Genomic DNA, 7,437 nt, shown 5'->3' on the forward strand with positions numbered 1-7,437 from the left:
GAAGGGAGAGGTACTTGAGGGTGGCGAGGCATGGGAGCGTCGACCACCGCCAAGCGCGCTCTCTTGGCACCCAGAGATATTGGAAACTGCTCTTTTATTGATGTTTTGGGTGCCGCTGGCACTGGGGCCAGCGGCGGAACAGACAAACAAAAGATTCTCCCCCGGCCCTCCTCCGGGGGAAGGAGTGGTGCTGCAGCCATCTCCCTCCGAGCAGTTTCCTCCATCTCTGGGTGGCCCGTCTCAGGGTCGCTTGCGACGACGCTTGCCACCTGGCTTGGCAGCGGCCTGAGCGGGCTGGACATCCTTCCCACGGCCGGCCCCACGCCGTCGGCTGGTGGAAGGCTGCTGCGGTGCCTTGGCGGGGGCGGAGGCGGCGGCGGGTGGACGTCCTCGGCGACGAGTAGTCGGAGGCGCTGCCGCCGGCGGCGGGGTGGAGGCAGCAGCGGGCCGCCGGGGCAGGATGTGCTTGATCGCCTCCGTCTGCTTCTGGGCGGCCGAGAACTGCTGGGCGAAGCTCTCGACCGCGTCGCCGAACAACCCAGCTGACGAGATGGGGGAGTCCAGGAACCGATATTTATCGGTCTCCCTCATATCAGCCAGGTTGAGCCAGAGATGACGCTCCTGGACCACAAGCGTGGACATCGCCTGACCGATGGAACGGGCGGTGACTTTCGTCGCCCGGAGGGCGAGGTCCGTCGCCGTCCGGAGCTCCCGGAGGAGCTCTGGGTCAGGCCTACCCTCGTGCATGTCAAGGAGCGCCTGGGCCTGGTGGACCTGAAGCAGCGCCATGCCATGCAAGGCGGACGCAGCCTGCCCGCAGGCCTTGTAAGCCTTCCCAGTCAGACTGGAAGAGAACTTACAGGCCCGGGACGGGAGACGCGGGTCACCGCGCCAGTTAGAGGCGGTCGCCGGACACAGTTGCATCGCGACGGCGCGCTCCACTGGCGGGATCCCCACGTAACCCTTGGCTGGTCCGCCGTCGAGAGTAGTGAGGGGGGAGGAGTCACTCGGCCGGTTTCTGGCAGAAAAAGGTGCCTTCCACGACCTCGTGAGCTCCTCATGCACCTCCGGGAAGAAAGGTGTCGGGGCGGGACGCTGAGAACCAGCGCGACCCACCCCGAGGAACCAATCGTCCAACCTAGAGGGTTCGGGACACGGTGGAGGGTTCCACTCGAGCCCAACCCTTTCGGCGGCCCGGGAAAGCATAGCAGCCATCTCAGGGTCCGGTGCAGCCGTTGCCACTCTCCCAGAGGGAGGCAGTACAACTGAACCTTCATCCCCCGAGGACTGAAACTCCCCCTCCGATGCAGCGATTGACATCTGTTCATCTGCTGGAGCTCCAAAAGTCACCACTGGTCTCCCGTGGGAGGGTCCAGCGGGTTCTCCTGGAGGCTCTACCGGCTGCGGAGCAGAGGGAATAGGGGCCTGCGGAGATTGACTCGGCGGGTTTGCCCTAAACGTGATCCTCAGATCACCCTGGCCATCCAAAGAAGCAGGTCCACCCGGGTTAGGGGCAGACCTGGTTCGTGGGATGGGTAAGGGGACTCCCCCAGCCCGGAGGTAGGAGAGTCTCGATCTAAGCTCCGCGATAGTCATGTTCCCGCAGTGGGAACATGAACTATCCACAAACGCCGCCTCAACGTGCTGTATGCCCAAACACGTGAGACAGCGATTGTGACCGTCAGCAGGGGACAGGGAACGACCGCATCCAGAAACGCACGGGTGGTAAGACATCCTGAAAAGGACGGCACGTCACCCGTGAACTCCCTCTTGTGCTGAAGCACTCAGGGGGAAACGCGACAGCGCACGGGATTGTTGTGCAGCCCGTGCCTGTACTCAGCAGGAAAAACGCCCAACCAGACCAACAGGATTTGCTGTTGCTGTTAAAACAGCAGTTTTTCTCTGCTTGCAGAGGCAGCCGATGAGTCAGCGCGGATCCCGCTGGAATGTGCCGTCTCTCCAACACGCGTTTCCTGGATTCTCCGGTCTTCTAAATAACTTGCTGATAGCAGCGATAAACTCAAGCAGTGTAGCGTTGAGAGTCCTCTTCATCTGCCGTGTGGCTCCGAAGTGAATGACAGCGTGCATTCGCTCTCGCTTCCTGTTTATACCCGCGGCGCGGGGCGGAGCGCGAGATGCAAATCTCGCACGCCAATTGTTCATTGGCCGGTTCTAGATAGCTCGAAGCTGATAGGGGCTCCCAGAAGTGATCCCAATTCGTCGGTACGTCCGACGTACGTCGAACGTGACCGACTGAATGGGAACTTGCCTTGCCTTGCCTTGACATTCACTGCAAAGTCTTGTCTAGTGTAATACTGCATTTCTGAGCGTTTTCCCTGGTTTCTTGTCTCTAGTCTTGGATTACTTGCCTGTTCTGTGGATTCGCCGTTTGCCTGTCTCTCCTGTCTTGTTTGCCTGGTTGGACTGATTACCTTTGATGAACTCCTGCCTGTTTGTCTTGACTACGATTGTGGATTACCCTTTCAATAAAGCTGCATTTGGATCCTCAACCTTTGTGTCTCAGAGCTGTTATGACCTCTTGCCTGTTTGGCTTGACTACGATTGTGGATTACCCTTTCAATAAAGCTAGATCCTCTATCTTCTGTCTCAGAGCAGTACGTAACAGAAGACTTCGCCACTATGAATCCAGCAGCACAGTTAATGCGTCTCCGTCAGGGAGACCTCCCTATTGAGGATTATGTTAGAGACTTTGTTGAACTGGCACACCTAACTTCAATGGACACGCTATGCCTCATGATATTTTTTCGTGGGGGACTATCTGAGCCACTCAGCTCGTTTATGCCATTACATGAGCCTAATTCGACTCTTGCGCATTATATCGATTTGGCATTACAAATAAGTGGCTCTGATTTTACCATGGGTGTCAAAGAGGAACACTGCACTCCCACAGTACCTGCCATTCCAGAGTCTAGTCTCGTCTTGGTCTCCGTCCAGACCCCAGTGACATTTCCTGTTTCGAGTCCAGTGGTCCAAAGTCCGGTGATCCCGAGTCCGGTGATTCAAGGTCTGGTGGTGGCCGTCCGCTCCACCGTGGGGGTCTCCAAGACCATCTGCACTGCTGTGGTGGTCGTCTGCTCCGCTGTGGGGGTCTCCAAGACCTTCTGCGCTGTGGTGGTCATCTGCTCCACCATGGGGGTCTTCAACCTCGTCTGGACTACTATGGTGGTCGTCTGCTCCACCCTGTCAGCCTGCTCTGTCTACGCCAGCCTGGTCATCTGCCCGGCCTGCTCCACCCTGGCCGCCTGCACCACCCTGGTCATCTGTCTGGCCTGCGCCACCTTGGTCATCTGTCTGGCCTGCACCACCCTGGTCATCTGTCCAGCCTGCTCCTTTCTGGCCTTCTGCTCTGCCTCAGTCTCCAGGCCCTCTTCCGCTCCATGGGCCTGGTCCTCCATCCCGCTCCCGGGTCCGCCACCAGAGGGCACTCCAACCCAGACTGTCATTCCATCATAGACTATATTACCCATAATCATTTGCCCAGACTCATTAGCACTCACTGTTTACACCTGTGTCTCATTACCTCATTACCTCTGCCTATATATACAGTGTTCACTCTGTCATTCACTGCAAAGTCTTAGTGTAACACTGCATTTCTGAGCGTTTTCACTTGTTTCTTGTCTCTTGGTCTTGGATTACGTGCCTGTTCTGTGGATTACCCGTTTGCCTGTCTCTCCTGTCTTGTTTGCCTGGTTGGACTGATTACCTGTTATGACCTCTTGCCTGTTTGTCTTGACTACGATTGTGGATTACATTTACATTTACATTTACATTTACATTTACGCATTTGGCAGACGCTTTTATCCAAAGCGACTTACATTGCATTCAAGGTACACATTTTACATTTTGTCAGTTCTTGCTTTCCCTGGGAATCGAACCCATGACCTTGGCGTTACTAGCGCCACACTCTACTGTTTGAGCTACAGGAAAGCTTTACCCTTTCAAAAAAGGATTACCCTTTCAATAAAGCTGCATTTGGATCCTCTACCTTTTGTCTCAGAGCAGTATGTAACAATATAGTATGCCATAAATACATTTAGTTATACTAAAGTACATACAAATAAATTGTGCTTAAGTATACTATTTTTTCACTAGGGGAGTTTGTATTTATTTAACAAAATATGGTTTTGGGCAGAAAGTTTACTATTTGGCCAATTGTGTACTGTAAGTGTTTTGCTGTGTTAAGAGTTTAGAAAAAGTATTTTAAGTATTGGTAAATGCTTATTATATTTAACCCTTAAATGCATACCTCGGGTCTTTAGCGACTCGAGACGTCTTTCACTACCCTCCTCCTCATTCATTTTTTAAAGTTAGACATCAACCTTCTTAGTATTCCTCAATCAATCAATTTTAAACAATATAACAAGAAAAAATATATATAATTGAATGCCTGTTTTTCCACTATTTTTTTGTGAAAATTGTATAGGGTCGCTAACGACCCAAGGTGTGTAAGATTGTACATAATATTTTTCCTGCACAATTATAAATGAATCTATAATGATGAAATAACTGCAGTTCACCTTTATTCCACAAAGTGGCAATGTCTGATGCACAATGATGAAGTGACGTTTCAATCATACTTACTGGAGACTGAAAAAGAAACAATAATAATTATAATATGCAAAACTTGAAATGTCTCAGTGATTTACTGCAGAGCAAGTACTGAACACAATCAAATATTAGTGTCACTGTCACTTGATGATGGATCTCGTGAAGGAAGCTGTCAGTGATCAAAATATTTATTTTCAAGACGTTGAAAATGACTTTTGAGAATATGCGTGTGTACTGAATGTACTGGGAAATTAGTTCTGACGAGCACAGTGGTGATGGTATAAAACATCTGCTCAAAATGAACCACGCTCCAAAAGGTAACAAAATATATTCTTCTGTAATTGTTGTGCTAATATCAGGAGTTTTATATATTATCGCGACAAGTATAGATCTATCCATGTTAGATATAGATCAGGGTCGCTGATGACCCGAATATGTAAGAATGTTTGGCGAAACAGTCATGCATTTAAGGGTTAATTACTGAAATAGTAATTTCTCGCTAGAAATGACATTAGAAGTGGAACACGTTGGTCAAAAACTTACATTTACACACAAACTGACCACCAACCACAACTTTCAGATGCCATGTGATGTTATCAACGAAAACCCATCACATTTTACAGCTTTTGATACCATATGATATTTTCATCAAGCCATTTTCAAATATATTTTTATTTCTTTCAAGGCTTGTCTGAAACAAAAGTTATGGTTATCTTAAGTCTGCTGATCGCTTTGATTTTTAGGAACAGAATTTTGAGAAATAACTGTCACCCTCTTTTTTTCTGCATAGACATGAAAATGCACTATCCAAAATTAAAGAATGCTTTGGAATATAGACCTACGGTTGGTCTTATTTTAAAGAAGACACGTGGCAGATTATTGTAGATGTCAAATAAACTATGAAATTAAAATAGAAAAAAAAGTTATAAAAGTTTAATTTTATGAAAATGTAAAAATATATATTTTATAATAATATTTTATGTAATATTTTATAATAATATGTATTTTACAAAACATGTTTTACTCTAAAACTAAAAAAGACAATCAAAGCCAGAAATATGAACAAGTTGTGTTCAAAGTTTTAGGATGATATATCAAAAAATTAGCTTTCAGTAAGATTTTGTTTGGGCGCAGTACCAAACTTTTCCTCTAGATGAAATCCAAGCTCCATTACTGACCTTATATGGACACCTCCATTTCCATATGGTTTGAGTGATCTGAACCATATATTTCCATAATTTTCATACATTTTATGAAGTAGACATCCTATTCAGAATTAGTATAGGCAGTTTATCAGTATTCGATTTGAATTCAAACTCTAATAAATATAAAAGAACATGTGCATTAGTTCAATGCTGCATCGCAATTCAATATATATTTTCCTTTATATTTAAAACATTTCCAGAACTTTTTATCTCAAACAATTGACTGGATGTTAAATTTTGAACTGTTGACATGAAAACAAATTGGTTGGCTACCAATCTTAATTTTTTTCCTGTGTTCAGCGCTATTTCAAAATAAAGGTCAGAACTGAATATAAAAATATGAAAACTAGAATTTATAAGCTGCATCTCAACATCGGAGATACTTTTCTCTTCCACAGCTCTGCATATAAATTAAATCCCTGCTCCAATGGCTCCAACAAGTCTGAGTAAGATTGCACCACTGACTGGTTAATGATCAGCTAGAGTGTGACCAGAAGATACTATGATGGCCCTGTGAGAGCTTCAATCAGATTTTAATCAGCCAGGACCCCTACCTCACCCTTCAGTCGAGAATGGCCGGGGGATGACCTTAACACACACATACACAAGCATTCCTCTTTATTTAGCCTTTAATTAAACTATCCCAGAAATTACATATATGATGAATATCTTAAGTATATGCATGCTCCCTATATTTCTCATGTTTGCGTGATGTAAGAGCTATCTTAAATGCTCAAAATGGCTCTGTATAGAAGATACACTGCTTTTATGTCTTTAAACCAAGGCATGTTTGATGTCTAAAGGTTCCTCTTTCTTTTTCTCAGTCAATGGTGCAAAGTATATGATTATGAGATGTACCGTAAGTATGTTTAGTCCTCTTGGAGTGAAACGTTACCAATTCTGGCTTCCAGCAAGAACATTCCATTGAGTAATAAAGTCCGGACAAAGAAACTCTCTCTCGCCTGAAATTCACACCGACGATTGGTCATCTCAGGGAAGATTGGCGTAGGTTAATGGACTTAAAAGGACAGAAACACAAGCACATCTTTGCTCAGTCAACTTGCAAGGACTCCGACGAGACAAATTTATTTTTTCTCCCATCACATCAGCGCGGCCCAGCCAAGCTGGTTGTTTCCTTTGAAGATCAACCCGCTCCGCGACACGGCCGGCGGCGCGCTCTATCGCGTGCATCACTGTGCATGAGGAACCTTCTCAGGGTGGACGAGATGAACTTTCCCTTCCAAGACACTTCCTTCTAAAGACCTTTAAATCTCCCGCGTACCGACTAAGCTCCGGAAGGACCAAACGGAGAGAGCGCTTCAGCGCACGAACACTCTGAGAAACGCCAACGCATGCATCTTGCTTTACACAACACAAAGAAACCATGCAAGTATCAATTCTATCGAAATTTAGATGCGTTTTAAGATTGTACCCCTGTTAAGGTGATATGGTTCTTGCTGGCTCTAGTGGTTATGTTTGGGAAGGTGTCGGATCGGACACGATCATACCCTTCTTCCTTTCCTTTCCCTTCTCCTCATCCTCCTTCTTTACTTCTTTACTGAGTCCCTTTAATGTCAGATCTAAGCTATGAGCTCTTATAAGCATCATTGAATGCTTTAATTAATACCATAACTCGGAAAGTTTGTCCTTTGTGGCCAGAGGG

This window comes from Gobio gobio (assembly GCF_949357685.1).
Source record: "Gobio gobio genome assembly, chromosome: 3".
Taxonomy (NCBI): Eukaryota; Metazoa; Chordata; class Actinopteri; order Cypriniformes; family Gobionidae; genus Gobio; species Gobio gobio.